The sequence below is a fragment of the Aphelocoma coerulescens genome, chromosome 4, assembly GCF_041296385.1.
Source record: "Aphelocoma coerulescens isolate FSJ_1873_10779 chromosome 4, UR_Acoe_1.0, whole genome shotgun sequence".
NCBI lineage: Eukaryota > Metazoa > Chordata > Aves > Passeriformes > Corvidae > Aphelocoma > Aphelocoma coerulescens.
Window position 1 is genome coordinate 37,324,464 of NC_091017.1, and position 21,058 is coordinate 37,345,521.

The 21,058-nt window shown below is 36.4% G+C and overlaps 1 protein-coding gene across 6 annotated transcripts in view; it reads right to left on the bottom strand.

Moving 5' to 3' along the window:
• The window catches only part of FSTL5 (follistatin like 5), a 386,298-nt gene extending 367,173 nt beyond the window's left edge, over positions 1-19,125 (bottom strand). For 5 of the 6 annotated variants that reach the window (XM_069013606.1, XM_069013602.1, XM_069013596.1 and 2 more), the window contains exon 1: positions 18,788-19,125. The gene's annotated coding sequence lies outside the window, so the exon portion shown is untranslated. The remainder of the gene's footprint in view (positions 1-18,787) is intronic. The other variant, XM_069013600.1, reaches the window with a different exon arrangement.
• Between the last annotated feature and the right edge of the window lie 1,933 nt (positions 19,126-21,058).

The following is a 21,058-nucleotide window of genomic DNA, read 5'->3' on the forward strand; positions in this document are numbered from 1 at the left end:
AGTTCTTAGCTCATCTACTGTTTTAACAATTGATAAGAATTTATGAATATTGTATCATGAACAAAGCACATTAATTTGGTAGCAATCAAAGGTGTTTGACTTAGGATATTGGATATACTCTTCTGTGGAACCTGAAAGGCACAATCTACAAAAGTTACAGGAATAATTTCACGTTCAAAACAAAGAAGCATGGCAAGCTTGTGGCAAGTCTGCAAAAGGAAAATGTTTTTCTAAAAAATAATTGTACAGCTGAAATCAGGAGACTGTCAGATTGCATTAGATTCTACTTTGCATGCAACTGACATGAGGGTCTGAGATCTGCAATGGATGTGCTCTAGAGAAAGATGATTGTGACAACAATTCATATTCAGGGCATATGAATATGCAAAGTATCATCTACTTTCATTTAAAATAGCAATGTTTTTAGAGGGGAAACATAAAGAATGGTGTGTGCCTTCTTATTTTTTCCTTTTAAATGTGTGTCCCCATTCTGTCAAGTTTAGCTTAAAAAATTCTGCTGGATTTAAATTACATGTAGGTTACCAGTGAAATTAAGTTCACTGTTGGGAAAATTTGGAAGGGTAGGGAAGAAAGGTGAGGAGGAGAGGTAAAGTGAAGGAGTACAATTTCATTTCTTTAAGTGACAGAGAAAATGTTTGCCTTTTTAGATTACGCCTTCACTTTTACTGATGGCATTGATCACTATTTATGTGCCTCTGCTAATATCAAACCTCACAACTATGGCATTTTGATAGCATCTTTGCTTTTCACCAACAGCATGAATTTACACAGCCCAATGAAAAGATGGACAATCTTTCTCATAGGATGTGTTTAGATTTTAGATAAAGCAGTTGACAAAGACATTAAAGATTGACTTATAATATTCATCTTCTAAAACACCATTTAGGAATCTAAGTATGCAACTATAATTCCCAAGGTATGGAAATCAAGCAGTTCTTACGAACTTCAGTTGCTGACACTTGTAAAAATTATCATTGTCTATATAGGAGTGCAATAACATGCTCAGGGACTCCAAACCCCTAAACTCAGAGTGTTTCTTGCACTGAAATCCACAACCATCTTTTCCTCATTTCACTGATTCATTCTGAAAAGTTCAACAAAGATTGGATTTTCACAAAGTTAGGGAAAAATTTCATGCATTAGAAATATCTTGTGTTCCTTACATACCCTATGCAAAAATTATTCTACATCAAGGAAGGTTTATATCAAATCCTATATGTATCTTTTACACGATAAGAAAGGACATTCAGAAAAATCTTTTTCGACATGTGAAGAACCATTCATAAGATTCAATCGTGTTAAAAATAAACATCGTGAAGAAAACACTGAGAGATGTTTCTGTGTTTCCATAGTTACCTTATTTTTTTTGATCAATGATGCAACTCTGTAAAAAGACGTAAGGACTATCAAGGAAAGTTGCTCTTCTGATAGCACATTCTCCTATTATTATCCCCACCTGCTAAAGGCAATAACACTAAAAAAAAGTTCTTAACAAGAACTTCCAAAACAACAATTAGTTGTAAACAACTTCCTCTTCATATGCCCTGTCTTCTTCCCATGCTGTGGCAAGTTATGGTGAGCAACAGAGAGGCCCAGAAAAGGAGTGTGATTCCTGCACATTTTACACATAATCCATGTGACATTTCTCATTTCTTCTGTTTTCTAGAACCATTCTTAGTTTGAGACTCGGCATGGCTTGATGAACTGATGAAAGTTCCACCCCTTGCTCTCCTATCCCCTCTCAAGAGGAACCATTTTTCTACCACTGCCTTGAATGCCAAGACTTTACCCTCTGCCCATGACTGATCACCTACTGTCTAAACCACACTGCCTCCTAGCTGGGTACTGAGGGAGTTGGTAACCTAGAAGGGCAAAAAGACAGCTTTCTCAACACTGTCTTTTTCTTTTCCTACAGGGTTTTATAATTTATCATAGAAAATTGTGTTTGAAGTCAATAGCAAAGCAAGGCATCACTGACAGAGACTACAGAGGCAGTTGATCTTACTGTCAGTCACTGACATCCACCCTGTATCTCAGGTGTGGTGACCAGGTGAGCAAGCAGGATCTACTCCATTCAGACCCCGGGTAGCCTTCACCCACTAATTGTTTAAGACACACCTTTTCACTTTACCTAAGGAGAGAAGCACTCACAGACACCACAGCTCAGTGACTCTGTAAAGGATCTGTGCAGGACTACATGATGGCTTCCCAGACATTCGTGATGCAAGACCTTGACTTTAGTTGTTAGCCTTCAGTGGTACTGACAAATTGGATGGATTGTCTTTCTGTAAGGACAAACAGCCTTCCTTATTTTTGCAGCGGAACAAATCAGCCAGAGGGGCACCAAAAGAATCTTCTCTCTGTTGTGTCAGCCAAGATTTGCCAACCTCCAGCTGGAAAGTGTCTGACAGCACAAAATGGGGCATGACAGGGATGCAATTTCAAGAGATAATATTAACTCATGGACATCAAAACTGAGCATGCAAAATGACCCTTCCCATCATTATGCAATGATCTCCCACTTCTTTCTATACTAATTCAATACAGTGGGCATGTGTACTTAATTCCTACCACATGCACTTCCAAATCAGGGAGAGCCAATTTTAAACATTTTTGTTTCTTTTTCAGATTTTGAATCTGTAGAAATAAAATATCTTTAAGTATTATTTAAAAATAATTCTAATCTGCTTATTATCTTTGCTTTTTGCTATTCACCCTTACAACTCAGTGTAAAGACCTAAGTGTGATAAGAATCAAGATTATCATAAAGGACTGCTAGATCTTGGTAATCTCATGGATGTCTGCACAGACAAAGGCTTGGCTATTTTGTAGACCCCAGTATTTTTGGTTCCAACATTTCTGCTTTTAATTTTGAAAAATGTTTTTCCTGAAGAAAAAACTTCAGAGCAACTGAGTAGAAGTTACCAAAAAAAAAAAAAATTGCTGTATTTTGAAATTTTGAAGGAGGAAAATTTCATTTTCTAAATGTAAGGAGGAAAGAAGTAATCCAGGAAAACAAAACAAAACAAAAAAGCCAACGAAAGTGCCAAAAAACCCCTCTTTTGGTACATGCATGAAGAACAGCTAGGAAAAATGGAGGTATGAAAAGTACATGTGCTCATTTCATCCTGTGCATACCCATAAATATGGTGCTTTTTTTAGAATCTTCCAAACCTCATGTGTATCTGCTAAGCTTCATCTCTGGCCCTAAAACAGGGAGCCAAGCTGAGCTCTGCTTACATGGCTTTAAACAGAATGTCAGAGTGCTGCAAAAAACTGTAAATGCTAAAATCTGCTTAAAATTAAGGAACTGTAAGAGTGTACAACTTCAGATTTTGCAATCTGCTTTAGCTGAGTGTCCCATTTAGGTGCCTGTAAAGTACCATAGCCCAGAGTGACAGCATCAATTTATACTGCTTACATCCCTATATTCCTGCAGTAGTTTACCCTTAGCTGTCACTCTCAACATTCTTAATCCTGCCATGCTAGGATGCATTACACTGCATTTCACCTGCAGAATTTTTGTTACAGATGCAGCAGGAGATACAAAACAAGACACAAAAATAGGGCAGATAATGAAAATGTTTCTTGCAAACAGAGATAAATGCTGTAGGGAAATAATTTAGATGCAAGAGATAAGACTTGTATTGTAATTTTTTCTCAGGATGTGCTGTGACAAGATGAAGATAGAAACTCAAATTCAGAGACAGCACAAGTTCCACTGGAATGGAGCTCTAATTAACTAATTATCTTACCATGAATTATTCAACATAATTTAGACAAGTATCTTGAAGGGGCATATATCAGACAAGGATGCTTTACTGTGCCATTTCCCACTGGGTGCCTAGAAAAGTCAACAGTGCACCATATTAGCATGGAATTACTGACAAAACAACTTTTGATTACTTTGGTTGCAGCTGCTTGCAAGCACTGCAAAGTAGGCATATTCTTACAGAATTTTGCAACAGATAAATTGCTATTCAAATTTCGTGTTCATGTATTTTAAAAATTTACTTTCTGCCATTCCATGCATCTCATTTCCAACTCTCTCTATATCACAGAATCAGGCTGAAAGCAATTAGATGATGTTGCCAACCACTTGGTCTGCTAACAGGTTGATTGGAATTAGCTACAAATCTAAGCCACTTCTTAATGATCCGTAACAGGAACACAAAGTTGTGTGGATCAAATCATCTCTGCCAATCGACCAACAAGGCTGGCCATTGCACAAAAGCTTCAAAGACTTTTACATTATGGAAAACTATTATTATGCTTCCCATATAATCGAGATGCATGGAACAACCTGGTGGGTGACACCGTGTTACAAACAGAATCAAAAAACTACCCCCTAAAAAAACATCCCAGTTTCATTTCTGAATAAGCCTGCTGTTAGCCCAACAGTACTGTTGTTAGTAAAGCTGTGTGCCAACTCAGGAGGGGGTTCCCAAAATCTCTTTCACTCAGTCAACAGCTTTACACAGTCCTTCAGTACCAGAGAAAAATAATCTTGTGCTCCATTGAAAAGTAGGTTATGGCCTGACCACATACTGGTCTTTCGGATGACATTCCCCTTTTGCATCCAGATAAAAATAGCAATTCTTGGAAATCTTGGCCAATAAAGTTCTGGGTAAGATGCAAATGCTAACCATAAGCCATACCATGACAAGACGAAAAAAAAAAAAAAAAGAAATACAGTATTTGAAAATAGAGGGCAATGAAAGAATTTCTAGAAATTCTCTGTGTTACTTTTATTTTAAAAGATGTCTGTTGGGAAAGCTTTTATCTATGCACACTTCAAAGACTGTCGGGTTTAAAAGGAAAGTATGATTTATAAAGCTCCATCTAGGTAAACAACTGATTAAGTTCAGCAGTTCCAAGTTCCAGATTTATCACTTATTCATGAAGAAATGCCTTGAAATCACACACACAATCCCCCTCTCAAATAAATAAATGAAAACACATGATAAAATATGAAAATACAGCAATGCTATCCGTTGCTCTAGTGCATTTGTTTATAGAGGTGAGACTGTTGGTGAGTATTCCTTTGTGGTTGCTGCTGATACACCCTTGAGGAGTTATGAGCCAAGAAGCCATTTAGCCACAAGAGCAGACAGCAGTGCTCACAGTGACAGAGCCTGGCTTTACACTGGACTTCCAGAGCACCAGTACAGTGCCATATTAATGCCTTCCAGGTGGGAAATTGCTTGTGTGCTAGGGGAAAGCTAGTAGACTTGGCACATGCCTCTGAGCCTGAGAAGGAAAACACTCCACATTTATATTATACCTGTAGGGAAGAATATGGCAAAACATCTTTCACTGATGCTTTACACACAGCTGATAACAGACAAAATCAAAAGAAATTTTTTTCTTACGGTTAGACTTACAAAGCCTTTAGAGTTCATATCTTCAAAGTGCACATTATGCCGTAAACCAGAAACGGCTAAACATCAAGTCTTAAAGAATACATAGTCTAATACTTACTAGCAAGATGAGGCAGCAGTGGAAGAGAAAGCAGGAAAGATAATGATTAATCATCTTAATTATTTGGAGGCAAAGTCCATAAAACATGGAGTGCTTTAATTAGTCTGTAGAAGAAATAGGGAGCCTCCATTCGGAAAACTTCCACTATGTTTTTCTGTGGTAACCAAAAAAAGCTGATCTCTCTTTTCAAAGGTGATAGATGTGTGTGTATCTATATATACACACCCAGATAATTTCTGCTTGAACAAATATTGATTTTATGCTTTAAATTGTCACTCAGAGCAGAAACTCTGCAGAGAATGGTGCATGAATAGTCCCCAGCAATGCAGAATAATCATATCCTGTTTCTTAGCACATTATCTCTTTTTCACCAAATGCCATGGCTTGGCAGCCTTTGTCAGCCTGTTATTAAGTAAGTACTTCTAATCAAGGAATCACAAATTAGCTCACACAAACAACTTTTCCATACTTCTTTACTCTAGGATGAAAAGGATATATTTTATAATCAATTTATCACATAGACATCCCTGGACAAGCAGAAGGAATGGCATTTTCCCCACTCCTTAGTAGAAGCCACAGGGATTAGCATAACGACATCAGCAAAGCAAGGGTCATGGCAAAGTTACAGCGTGAACTGACAAAGTTACAATGTGAGAGGAAGAGAAGCTGTGTTACCACTGTGGGTCTCTCTTCTTTAGCTGAAAATTGTTTGTTCACAAAAAACAGTGGGAAGTAGAAGAAGGAAGGGAAAGCTTAGGAAGCAGAAGAAGCCAAGAAATTCTCATAGCATTCAGGTCTCCATTAATTTTACCTTTATTAAATGAAGGCATAACACCCAAACACATGACTCGTCTTTCCTGCTGGGGAAATAAAGAAGAGGAAAGATGGGGTTCACTTCAACTAGCATAACTAAACAAAAAAAAAAAAAAAAAAAAAACCAAAAAGAGAGAAATATGAGAACAGAATTCTACTTTTTCAGATTTGCAAACTATTAACAATATTCTTACTTTTTTTTTTTTTTTTTTTTTTTTTTTTTTTTTTTTTTTTTTAAGTTGATCAGTCAGTACTTGCTTGAAGGAATAATGAACATTCCGTGAATGTGATGTGTGTTTAGTCAGCCTCCTCCACAAAAAAAATTGACAGCTGTACGTCAAGATGGATGCTGGGGAAATGCCAATAATTTCTAACTATGTAAGACTTAAATTACTAGAATTTTACTTGTCCCTTTTGTTTTTTGTTTTTTTCAAGAGCCCTTCCACAGCTTTTACCAGAATCTTTCTGGCTTCTTAAAGCAAAACTCAATGTGTTTTACAAAGAAATTGACTGCAAGTGCTAGAAAAAAAACCTATATCAATGTTGAATTTTTTTTACAATATTACTTCATGAAAATTGTTCTATGCTATTGATAAGTACCTGTGGGATTTTTTCATATAGTCTGCTTTTTTATTTTGTTAAGAAAAGAATTTAAAATGTTATGATGTTTAAGAAACACTATTACAATGCTGAGTTGTCTAACCTTTTCATGTAATTTTGTGAAACGAACATGAACCTCCTGGTGAGTTACACTAAAAGAAAATACCAACTGAGAAGTCACAAGTCACTGAAAACAAAATCCATCTTACTCTCATTTTACTGAATCCAATATGCTATAGAGGCTACAATGTAAGATTAAATAATATAGCAAAGGAAGAGAATCAAAAAAATAAAGAAGAAATTCAATCTTTTCCAAACAAAACTTAAGGCAACCCACTTAGATGGGAAATCCAAGAGGAGGAAGCTTTTTGTTGATTTACTGCATTTGCATATCTGTCAGGTTTAAGCTTCCTGAAGTTCCCTAGCTAAAATATTATCCAATTGTGCTACCTGGAAAGATATGGCAGCTTTTAAAACTTAAACTGTCACTATATTTCTGTTCAGTTTCTCCCCCAATGACTGAACATTCAAATTCTAACCTCACTTTTGGGGGTGGGGATGAGGGTGAAAAAATCTATCTTTGTAACAGCTGCTATGTTTCATTTCAATATGTAGTCAAGCATTTTTCCCAGGATAAGTATTTTTTTAGAAATTGCTTTACATAACAATGTATGTTGTACACTCCATGAATCAGTTCAAGCTCTATTTTGATAACTCATTAAAAGATGTTTTTAGATCTATATATTAAAAAAAAAATTCAAACAGTAATAGTAAAAATCACCAGCTTGTTTTACCTTTCTAATGTATAAACTAAGAATTACAATGTTTAAAGGGAAGAAACCCAGTGTTTTTAATCTGAATAGAATATGATCCTCAGTGGTATGAGTATGTACAAGAGTATCATTTATCTCTGTGCCAAAGCCATTGTAACTGCCAAGATTCACACCAGGACTACATGAAAGGGCAGTGACAACAAAGGCTTAGCAGATGTAAAAAAGTCCCCACACAATGGAAAGCACCAAAGCAAAGCACAAGATTAGGCAAAGGGTCAACAAACTGATATTCAGCATAACACAGAGCAACATGAATAGTTCTCGAGAGGTTCAGCAATCAATGATGGAAAATATACCTGCTTAGCTGGAATTTCTCAGACTTTTCTCACAAAACTCAGAGTTTCAGAGATCAAAACCCTTTGGGCATTTGAGACTCTCCACTGTATGGTCAGTGAACACTACGTGATTATTGTGTCACAGACAGATTTTTCACAAGTTCCAGGAGACCTTCCCACATTCAGTTCATGCAGGTTAGAAGATGCTCAGCTGGCAGAGGTGTGCTGATTATTTTAATGTCTGTTTTTCCTCCTCGAGTCTCTGCTATTCTCAACAGTCTCTTTCCTTTGGATTCCCTGGCTACTTGGCACATCACCAGGCCACCCTAGGTGTCCCCGAGTTCTTTAATGAAAATGAGTATGGCAGTGTGATGTTACAAAGTTGTATCTCCTACACAGCCTTGCAGTGTAACCAACTGGGTTGGGAGATGTGGTGCAGGTACTCCTCCTTCCACCTGCAGCAACATTCTTTCATTTAGTATAGAGCAAATTGATTAAATTTGTGGATAGAGTCAAAGAAGTAGCAGATTCTTTTCTCCCTGTGAAGAACAGCAATTTACTATACTGTTTATTTTCTGATTTCTCAGGAAGCAAAAAAAACCCTGCTTCCATAATTATAACAATTGAAGGGGGGGGAAAAAAAGTCCTCAGTCCTCTATATTTATTTACAGTACAACCAAAATGGGTACAAATCCTTGAAGAGGATTAACAAAATAGGATGGATAGGTGAAGATCTGTGGTTGGTAAGTCAATATTGGAGAATGCCCCCAAAACCACTCAAAAACTTAAGCAGAATTGGTGCTGTGCTTGTATACATCACTGTTTTACACTGCCAGCTACCTATTATGTGGAAGGGCAGGGTATCATTACAAAAAATATCTTTTCCATTATTTTGACCCCAGCAATATTCCACTAAAGGCAGAAGAGGGGGAAACCCACAGAGTGGAACTTTTGCTTAACACCCAAAAAGACACTGCTTTTCTTATGGGTCAGCAAAGTATGTTTGAAAGGTAGATATTCATGAGAAATTGCACCAGGATGGAAGCAAAAGAGAGGTTGGAAAACAAAGGTATAAAGAAAGACTGAAGATGTGAGCAAAGATATCCTTTTCAATCTGTACCAAGCCCTCCATTAAATTTCAATTGCTTGGGCCATTCTTCACACATCTCAAAACCACATGTTCTCACACTCTTAGCTTTTGATTATAAATACAACTTCCACATTTTCTTAATGTCGAGCAGCTATTGCTTTAGGCCAAGTAGTACTTAACAGCATTCTTGAGCATGTGAAATTTAGGGTAAGGGGAAAAATCATCTCAATTTTTAAAATTTCCAGCCCAGTTTAGAGTAAACATCAGTTGTCTCATCAGCTGCTATTATGACAAAGAATGTACTCCAAGTGCACAGATGTGGATCCTGGAAACAAATTAGGCCTAAAAGATTTTTTTCGTGTTCTCTTCATAAAAAGAACTAAAAGGCTGAATTATGCACTGATTTTAATAACGAACAATATTGGATGACATTTTTTACTTGACAAAGTGAAATTTCTTCCCAACTGTTATTATTTTAGCCTGAGGTTTTTCAAAAGCATTAACCCATTAGTAACTCCTATATCTTCAAGCTGAATTAAAGTGTGAAAGAACATAAATATGACTTGATTGAATGTAAAGTACATCCATCATACACTGAGGAATTTACAAGACTGGAATTCTCAAAATTATATTCTGCAGATAATTTGATTTGCTGTAATTGTTTACACCTAAACTCCATGGAGGAAAAGGAAGTGCTATAGTCAGCCTTAAAATCTTACATATGATAACACTGGATATCACAGCCTGGCATGAATGCCTTTCTAAGGCAATAATTATTTTCTGAACATAGTCAAGATATTGTTTTAATTCTGTGACAGTGGCCAGCACTATTTTCTGCATATGAGAAACTAAAATATTTATAGCTGGTATCACAGCAGTAAAAGACTTTTACAAATCAGATTTTTTTCCATTTTTGTCCAGGAAGATTTGGCCAATCCTTTGCTCCTTTCTCACCGATAATTTGTTAATTGCTTACCTGTATCAGCAGCCCCCAAAATTAATCGAAATTGAAAGACTCTAATTCATGAAAAACCCCAAAATTTGCTACGCCTTCTACCCTACTCTGATCCCTTCATCTCTGGGGCTCAAACACTGGGTTTGTTCATATTGAAGTATATGGCGTTTATCAGGGACAGCAAGGCTTACAGATGCCAGTATTCTCTATGGGAAATCTGCACAGGGGGTTTACCTCTGAACAGTGTTTGAAAAGAGGAGCAAACTGATCAAAGCCTGATTAATATCAGAGCATAAAAGCAAAGCAATAGACAGGAGGGGAAAATACACGGGCTGTGTGGAGGAGAAATGAAATGCAAGAACATCCCAGCCTGAATCTCCTAAATTTCCAAGTCTGCAATCTTATAATAAAAGAAAATACAATTAATATTTTATTAGTATTGTTATAATAATAAATATAATAAAATATTAATCTAAAATACCAAAATCAAATATAAGGTAATACCTTCAATAAGATTAATACGATTAGCAATAGATTCAAAAGTAACTGGATCTCTCCTTTCTTATCTCAGGCCAGGTGAGAAGAAAACAGTGTATTAATGATCTCACAGCTTTAAATTAATATCTGACTTGATGGAAGTCCTTTACTCTCCTACATCTCTGCATAGAGATTGTACTGCTACAAGAATTTTACTTACTGCAGGTCAAAGACAAGATGTTTTAAACAGTTCATAAAAAAATCACTACTGCTCACTGATCTTTCTTTCTGACCATCTCACAGATATAGCCCAGTATTCCTAAAGCACTTAGAACTGCCTAAACTGTCTGTTAGAATGAGCTATTTTTATGCCTTCTGCTATGACAAACAGATTTGCATTCAAAACAGAGCTGCTTGTTCATGAAAATCAGGAAATCATTCCTTGTCCTCCTGTTTTGCTTGAGCTTGGACATAACTGGTGAATGAATGCATTTCCTGAATGAATAGTTACCTACTGTTTGACTACAGTCGATAATTATATTCCCAATATTATATTAATTAATAAAGATCCTTATATAACTATTGTAGATTAGATAAACTTTATAAATTTCAAACATGAGAAGGATTTTCACACTAGCTGTTGCAGTCCCTGTTGATGTATCTCAAGTCCCATAACAGCAAGGAAAAGATATAGAAAAGAATGTGTTTACAGGATATTTCTCACTCCAGAGCAGGATGCAACCAGGGATTTTGGTGCTTTTCTATCTGCCAAAATCAGGCAAATCTGTGAATTAATATTTTCCATATTTCTTAAGTATTTCTTTTTCACACAGTCCTTTCCCAAGTAAAGCCCAATTAAGCCCATTATTGTTGAACAATGAATAGCTCTCAGCAACACTGGACATGGCTTCCCTAAACAGCATGCTTCTATAACTTGGCCTCTCTGCATTTCAAAATATTGTGAGTATTCTGTCAAACCAGATGTTTATTTACAAAAATGCACCATGTAGCAATCTCTGCTTTTCACGTCAATGAAAATTTTGGGACATTGGAGAAGTCATTGTATCAAGAATACTTAAAAGAAAAACTCACATTTTGAAATATTTTAAATGCCTTAAATGTGAAATAGCACAGTCCTTACATGTTCATTTTGGTCATTTGGTGGCAGTATATGCAAAGCATATTCAAAGTTTTCCTCCTATGTGAAAAAAACATCTTTAACTCTTTATTCAGCACTCACACAGTAAAATTCCCTCTTGCTCTGCCTGATGAAGCTGTATTTTATACCAGTAAATTAAAAAAAGAATAAAATACAAATGGTTTTGTGGACAGTAGTGTCAAGGACCAACATTAACCACAATTACTTTGAGTTCTGTTAGACTGCTTTAAAGATGGTGTATTGCAAAACCCCCGGTTCCCTGGGGGTCTCCTTCCTGCCCCTGTTCTCCCCAGACACCAAAAGCAAAAGGCTGCCTTGCTGAGAAGTGCCTAAATACAGCATTCCTGCTTCCAAGAGCATCTGTGTTTTCCATTTCTTTTTTTTTTTCTGCAAACTATCTCAGAACTTTACAGTGAACAGGAAACAAACCCAGTGTTACTTTGAAATTCAAAAATATCAACACATCCTTGACCTTTGTCCATATCAGATATGCATACACACATTTCAAAAATAAGCATATATAGGTACATTTTGTATATAATTTTTAACACTTTTTTAATCTAGAGCAGTAAGAAGTTGCTAGCAAAATTTATGAACTGCTATAATAAAACCAGGATTTGGCAAACTCTTATAAAATAAGTTCAACTAGAGCTTGAATAGATTGAATTTATTTAAACATGTCCCAGTTTCTGCAAGTCTTACTGAGAAAAGCTCAGTGAGAACTCTTCCAAGTTCAAGCTGACAGCTTTCTCATTTCTGTGTGATGAAACATATCTACAGATTCATCTAAACTATGAGAAAAATTCCAATATAACATACTGTAAGTTTATGTAGTCCCTGTTAAATCAGCAAGACTGGAAAGGTCAAAAGTCATAGCATTTTAGTTTTACCAACAGACACACAGATATGTAAACATTCACCCCAAGAAAAACAGCCTCATAGTATTTTGAGTCTAAAAATATACTAGTAAAGCTACTGCAGAGCAATAACATGAACCTTTATCACAGCAGGGCTCTTTTTAAACAAACCGCCTCTTCAGCAATACAATTTAACTACAGCATTATAATCCCAGAATATATTATAATAGTTTGTTATTTTATTGCAGAAGAAAACAGTGGTACTTTCACAACTTAAATAGAACACTGCCAGCTTCATTTAAACTTGTTACTGTATATAACTATCAGTCCAAATTTAAAAAGAAAACAGAAATTTCAACACAAGATGAAGAGCAGCTGCTCCAAGGAACAATCTCTCTGCCCCTTAACTTGTACAGATATTGAGAACCTGTAAAAATCGTTAATGATAATCATTCCTGCTTCTCAATAAGTAAGACCCTTGAGAATGACTGCATTACCTTGAGAAAATCTCCAACATCATCATCTTCATCTGAAGAACTGTAGAACAGCCACTGAACATTAGATTCCATCTTTATTTTTGCCTGGTCTTAATTTTTCCTTTTACATTGAGGAGATGGACTTTTGGATACATTAGTTAGAAACCACGACTCTTCAAAACAAGGCAAGTAAGGAACTAGGGGTATCTGACTAGGGGTCACTCTAGAAACACTTCTTTATTCTTGCTTAGTCAGCAGGTCTGATGGACTTTGGTCAAACCTATGAAGGGCTGTCTGCACCCTCTTTCTAACAGCACCTCCAGGTAGCACTTCAGATGCCTTTGCATCTTCTCAACAGGCACAGGGTTGAGTCACAAGGGGTTGGGCTATGAGCCCAGGATCCATCGTCATCGTTCAGTGATCCTCTGCACAGAGCAAACTCAAGAGTTCACTGGCTCTGAGAGCTGTCCCAGGCAGGGGAGGTCACTGGTCACAGCTGCTGTGGTCTGGGAGAGCTCAGAGGGTCTCACTTTGGGCTGCTGTTTTTAGGATCACAAGAGAGGTGGCTTTAGCTGTAGTAATCCTCCATCCCAGCCACAACTCAGGTCAGAAACTTTCTTTGAAAATTTGATAATGAAAGTATTATCCCACTTGGGGTGTTATTCAGGCAAGAAGAAAAAGTTTCCAAGGCTGTCTGTGAAAATCCAAGTGCTCATTAGACAGCACTAGTTCCTGGGAACAGACAGTGTTTCTGACAAGCTCCAGAGGGGCTTGCCCAGGTGCAGTTCATCAAGGCCAAGGCCTAGGGAGCCTTGGCCTTCTCAGATCACAGTGCAGCTGAGGGTAGGGGAAAATGCACCACCACAGGAGCCAAGCCAGTCATTCAAAAAAACTTGAGAAGCCAGGAATTACATTACATTTTAGGGTCTATGTTTAGGCTCAGGGAAAGCAGATTCTAAGGACAGAGATGACAGATCTGGTGCAAGACTGGGCACTTCCTCAGGAGTGGAAATGGGGGTTAAGCCAGCAGAAAGAAGCACAAATGCAACAACTATCAAGCAGCAAGTTAAGCAGCCCACAGTAACACTTTTTTGATAAGGACAGCACATCATTACCACCAAAAAGTATGGCTAGAGTGGTGTGCACTCACATTTCTGGCAACCAACTTTACAGCCAACTCAGAACAAGTATAATATAAGATTCTTTGTACACAAACCCCTCTTAATCACCATTTTCTTCCAGACTATGTCCTTTCTGCAGCTGGCCATCTGTGCAGCCACTTTCATTGTATTTTTGAATCCAAAAGACACATTCAGGACCATATTCTTTAGGCCTCTAAGACAAGGGGTTTTCTGTCACCTGTGGATCTGGCTGCTGTGGATCTTACTCACAGAAAACTAATATTTACCCAATCGCATCAAAGTACTTGCAGATACCATAGACTGTTGTCTTGAGAGTCTTTAGTTGCACTCTCAGGCTTTAAATCCATTGGGAACCACTAAAGAGCTGTTTCTCATTTATTTAGTATAGCCCATTTATATGTGCATTATGGAAAGCACCACTACTTAATGTAAAATCCACAGGATATTTATATACTTAATTACTGTTTTCTAAACCATCTATGAGTGCACTTATGCAAATAACACTTCTTGTATAACCTAATGTCTCAATTCAACAAAATAGAGGCATGTGTTAACTGCTGAAATCTCTAGGCCAAGCGAGAACCCAGAGGTGGGCAGGCTTTCACTGTGAGATGACAACACTCAATTTGCAGAAAGTGTTCTGAAAGATCAGTTTCTTAATTATGAAAACTTTCTGGGTTTGTTGCTTTCTTTGTTTCTTTAGAGAAGAGATGATGACTATTAACTCAGGAAAAAAGTTCTATGGAAGTCTGTCCTTCTAAATGGATTTCTTTCTTTAAATCTATTCATTTTTCCAAAGCCACCGTAACGTATCTTAAAGGTACATTATGATGCCGGTTTGACTTAGCAAACATAATATCAGCATTCCTTTGATTTTCAGGGGCAATACTCATCTTTTCTTTCAATTAAAATTACTCTCAGGCATATGACCTATTTCTTTTTACACACAGAAATTAAAACAGAACACAAAGTAACTTTTCGTGAAGTACAATAAAGTTGCAAACAACATGTCAAAACCACCAAAATTAAGACTGCTGATATAGTTGAAAGTCAACTTCTGTTTTGCAGTCTATAAGTAGAGCCTCATCAATCAAAATTTGAAATTTCTGGCTATGCTTGGCCTGTGTATACCCTTTCCATACAAATCCTGTTTCTCTCATTTCCTTCCTCTTTTCTTAGAGAAACACCTATTTCCTATCACTCTGTTACAGTCATTTTCAATGACCTACACCTGCAACATTCATGCCTTAGAAAATTCAGCACTTGCTGTAAATTTCCAATATTTAGTATCTGAGTTTAGTAATAAGACAGGATGCTCAGACTAACTTTTTTAGGTAGTTTGGGAAAGGAAAATACATCTATCACATTGAGGTGCCCCTAAGGTTTATCACATCTAATAAGAATGGCACGGTACTAGGAAAACCTTTTTTTCCCCTTCCCAGAAGGGAAGAAAGAGAGAACAGTTATACTTAGAGCCTGATTTTATTCTGATACAAAAGAGAATTTATAGCAGGAATGCCTTTGTTTCTTTTCTGCTGTGGCTGATTTATTTATCTACATTATATTAACTATTTATGTGGGCAAAACAATACCAAAAAAACCCCGTGACTTTTTTATACAATCACCAAAAAAAAAAAAAAAAAAGCCTTCCCCCCCACCAGGTGTTTATGAAAAAAACCTAAAAATATAAAGAATTAGCTTAATCAAAACAATCATCTTTTAGTAGAAAGATAATAGAGCTCAGACTTTTTTTTCCAGTTGAAGGAAAATGACCACTTGGAAAACTGGAGTATCTTAAAATATAGAGCTTCTAAAGTTAGCAACAAACTCAGAAAAACCTGAATCTATCGGTGCTTGGAACTGCTACAGAGCAGTACTTAGGGCATATGAGCCAAGCATGATCCCATTATCTTTGTAAATTAGATGTCAGTTTGTCTTTATCACAGGCTGTAAAAAGTGATTTTCTTGAACAATTGCTATTGAGTTAAAGTCCGTCTACAGTTGAAAAAAAAAATAAAATGCACAAGTCATCATTCCCAGCTTGTGTAAATCAATATATACTTGATAAGTAGTAATTTATGTTACACTTTGGAGATTATTTTGAGCTGATGGAATAGTCTGCTGCTTAGATTCAATAACAAATGTCAGGCTCAAATTCCTTTACCAAAAAAGTTGAATTTAAATTTGGCTCTGGACCAGAAGACCTCTGGAGATTTCATTCAACTGAAATTATTCTATGATTTAAATTATCTTCTTTGTGTTTCTTTAAGTCAGTTTGAAGACAATTGTTTGAAGGATTTCTCATGAGATCAGTTCTGATTCAGTAAGGCTATCTATTTGAGATGTTACATGTTGAAAAACAAGACAAACTTTGAGGCCTTTTGGTTTTGTAACGGATGTTCAGTATTTCAGGCTATTAGTTAAGGATAACCCAAAGGTTTTAAACAGACATGATAAAATATATCATATTTCACCTTAGAACTAAGATGAGATGATACAATATAGAACAAGAAAAAAAGTTTATGTGAGAAATACATACTAAGACCCATTTCAGATGCACTAATGCATATTTCAGTGTAATCTGAATTACATAAATTCCTCACAGACATCTAGATTCTTGGAGAAAAACATGCTTTCCATAAGACATCTGTATGAAGCATTTTAATGGACATGAACTCTTTGAGTGCAGAGCCTCCCATATTAGACTAGTAAAATGTCTAAATACAAAGTTTAAAACCACTACACTAAAGCTAATTGATGTGGTAAAAAAACCTCCTAAACGGAGTATTCAAGCACATCTAGTTTCCTTTATGGATTAAAAGTAAAACCAGCCAAAATGTACTTAATTTTATGCAATTTGTTAAATAAAAAACAATGCTGAAACTTGAAAAATAGTTTCTCTGACCAGATAAACTGAAATGTATGGAGCATTTTAATAAATGTGGTTTTGTTTATTAGAAATAAAAAAATAATAATTAAGCACTCCACAGATTTTCAATACTATGAAAAATACAAAAATTTCATGGTGTGAAATTCTTTTCCTGAGAAGCAACATTCCTCAGATCACAGGATAATCAAGGTTGGAAAGACCTCAGGAGATCTCTACTCCAAACTCATGTTCAACACATGCTTAAAAATACTTGAAGTAGAGCACACCTTCCTGTAAGGATATTGGCAGTATTCAAAACTCAGCTGCAGAAATATGTGCTAAGAGAAACAGGTTTTCAGCTTAAAGCTTGTTCTGCAGCTGCAGACCTACACCAGGAACAGCAGTAGTGGCACTAACACCTCTCACAAGTCTTAACAGGGGAAGTCACTCTACAGGAAAAAGGAGCAGAGGAGAAAAAAAAATAGCAACCTGGACATTTTTAAAATAATTCTGTGTGCTTTTCACTAAAGCTTCAAAAGAAAGGGAATCAGGCCAGCTAAAATTGAGAACAGTATATATTTATTCCTAACTTAGGCAACTGTAAGTGAAAGGCATGAGTCTTAAAGGACCTCAAACTTGAAAGTATCTTATACAGTCCCCCATATGAAACTTAATTCTGGCAGTATTGCTGCAGGTGGACTGCACTTCATTCCAATTCCTAAGATGAAATTCTACGGTTTACCAGCATCATTTTCTATCCCTTACAAAAACCTCCATAATACTTTGCATATACACAGGTATTTTAATTTTTCATTTTGAAAAGTTACGTGCATATCAGAGAAGAAAATGAGATATTTTAAACAGTGAGTTTATTCAAGTCAGCAACTGCTCTTTCTACATGATTCCCCAATGTGCATATATTGCATACTTCTCTTAAGTAGACTAATTATCTGAGCCCAGGTTTTTTTAAACAAACTGGTCACCAAAGGAAAGAGTGAAGACATGAAAGTGCCAGTATCATTAACACTTACTCCAAAAAATGGGAAAATGATTTACAGTTCTCTTTTTCTATGCTTAAAAAGTAACAGAGCAAAGTATCCTTCAAATAGGAGTGTAGTTCAAAGAATTAAAATCAATTTATTTCTAATAAATTAATATTTTTTCAAATCTGTAGCATTTTAGATGTTTGGAAACACCACAGAATTTAAGTATTATAAGCAGAAGCCTTTGATTAAATTTTCTCATTAAAAAGCCCTTACATTTTTACTATTTCTTCATGTTTTCTTGTGTTGTGTTTTGCATCATCATCATACCAGGGGGGCATTTTCAGTCTGCTTTAGTAAAAAAAGAAATAAAATGACAGTGGAATGACACTGTCACTGAAATATCATCTACTCTGAAAGATTGTTTTTATGATGATACTTTAATTTTATTCTGAATCCAATTTGTTTTAATGTTTCTATCGTCTCAGTTTCCTGGAAACAGATATAAATGTGTAGGTAAGCTCAAGATGAGGAACTACCTCATCTGGAGTGGTGCTTTAAAGAAATTGACTATAAAGAATTGAAAAGAAGTGAAACTTAACACAACATTTCTCTTACTTTCATGAACTAGCCAAGATTACTCACACACACTTAAAAACAATGACTATTTCAAGAACTGAGCAGGAGTTATTTCTCTGGAAAAAACAAACTCCCTGAACAAGCACATCCCCTCTCACTGGGATGGGTGGCACTTACCTAGAGGAAAGTTGCTGTTAATGGTGACTTGATCACACAAGCGTGACCTTTGGGCACAGCTGAGGAAGCATAGGCACTGACCTCTTAATGGAAGCTATCCTACTTTTCTCTCCTCAGTATCCAAGTAGCTTTAAGTTGTTTTTAATCTTCTCCTCAAATCCTTCCAGAAGAGGCTTGGCTGCCTACCTCTCCATGAGGATTAAACAAGCCAGAGCCTAAATGACTAGAACACTACACCAACCCAAATGCTTCAAAGAAATCTCCTTTGTCTGTAACTACCACCACAAGCACCTAGGAAGAGGTTGCCATAAACACTGACAGCTGTGTGAATAGGAGGGTTCGGGATGGCTGTTGAAAGAGAATTGGCTCCTAATTCTGAAAACCTGGCAGTTATTTGTCTCAGAGATGGGCTAACAGGGCAGTTGATGGCCAGACAGAAAAAGTTAGAAGAGAATCTAGCAGACTGAATCTGGCAGCTAATGATTTCATACTAACACATGAAAGCCCATCAAAATGGTTCCAAATTGAGTCTTTTTTCTTCTATTCCCATTGCTTTGGCAAAGTCTTTGCATGACAGTAATTTAGTGTTTCTCCTCATCATTTGCCTCTTGCTGAGGGCCATCTACTTGCATGGTGGCCTTGTGGTCCCTAGAGCTGCAGGACTTCCAGGAACACATCACATCTGGAACAGTACTGCCTTGCTGAATTTTTTACACAGATGTCTGAGCTAGGGCTGTCTCAGTGTAGTGCCAGTGAACTCTTCATCTTCTAAAGATTTTTAACAGGCAGGAAATGCAGCTCTGAGCATGCTGCCAGCATATAAAAGAAAATACAGTTGGAAACTTAGCACCATACGAAAGAAACTAGTAAATAGATTGCTATTGTTCTAAAAGAGATGGCAATCTATATGGCAGATGGCAAGAAAATTGAGTGGATGCAGATGCAATTTTTAGAGTAATACACCTAAAATATTCCAAGTTTATTTACAACACTCAAAGGGAAAAGAATGCACATTAAAAACTCAGAGAAGCTATACAGGTTTTTGTTTAGGAAGAGGAATGAAATCTGCCATGCTGGCAGTGTAGCGTGATAGATCTTGCTACAGTGCCTCTGACAGTGTCCTCAGAGTGTATTTTGGTTTAGAGCTGGATTCTATGTTTTATTCATGACTTTAATAGTACAATTTAAAATCTTCCTTTTTAATTCTATGCAAACTTGACTGTATGACTGCACAGTGTTTGCCTCCTACATTGGAAGAGAGATACATTCCCTAAAGGAGGAGATTATGACTACACATATAAGCCATTACAGTAAGAAACAGGGGGTGAAAATGGTCTGAAAAATAGCAGAGCACAAGCTGTTGTCAGCGTTGCCCAAGAGTGACCCTCTCTCTGGAGGGATGATCCTTAATGATCATAATTAGAAAAAATGTTCCTTCATGAATAAAGTGAGAAAGAATATAAGAATTTTCATATCTTGAATTATGAAAGACTATTTCCGGCTTCAACAAGTTAGGGCTCAAGTTTAGAGCCATGTATTACACAGAGAATAGAATATGACTTTTTATTATGATAACAAAGTACCGTCCACTGTTTGGATAATTAGTGAAATAGTTTGACAATACTCTGAAAGAATCAGAATCGGCACACATTAACTAAAGACAAGCTGAAAGATTTTAAAAACCAGATAATGATGATTATCAGAAAAGGGTAGTTTTCTGTTTTCTGCATATTCTCAAGCCCGTAGACTTTCAAAGCATAGCATTTCCATACTTCAGATGATCAGAACAGTGTTGAACCTGTAACTGGTATCAGTAAACCCACACCAAAAAGTCAGCCAGGAGTGAAGCACTGACTGAGACCCATTTCTCTTCTTTAACAGCTTTTATTTCCACAACTGCTACTGTATTTTGCTGCTATTTTCCCCTTCAACACTAATTTTAAAAAGTGGTACTTAGGGTCTGAAAGGAAAGATAAGAAAAGCAGATGGCTTTGAAAATGAAAGGGTAGGTTATAAAAAATAGGCAAGGCAAACAGCATTGGGAAAAAAATATGACTGAGTTCAAAAGAGGAATCTATAACTGAAAGAAATCTAGAGAAAGGGACAAGGAATGATTACAAATAAGAACGTAAGGGAACAGCTGAAATTAATCAGATAAACCGTTCTCAAGGTTAGGATAATAATAGGATTTGCTATCAGTTGAGGTGTCTCGGAGATTTACTTTGATTACAATTAAATTTTATTTAATTTTTCAGATTAGAAGTCTAATAA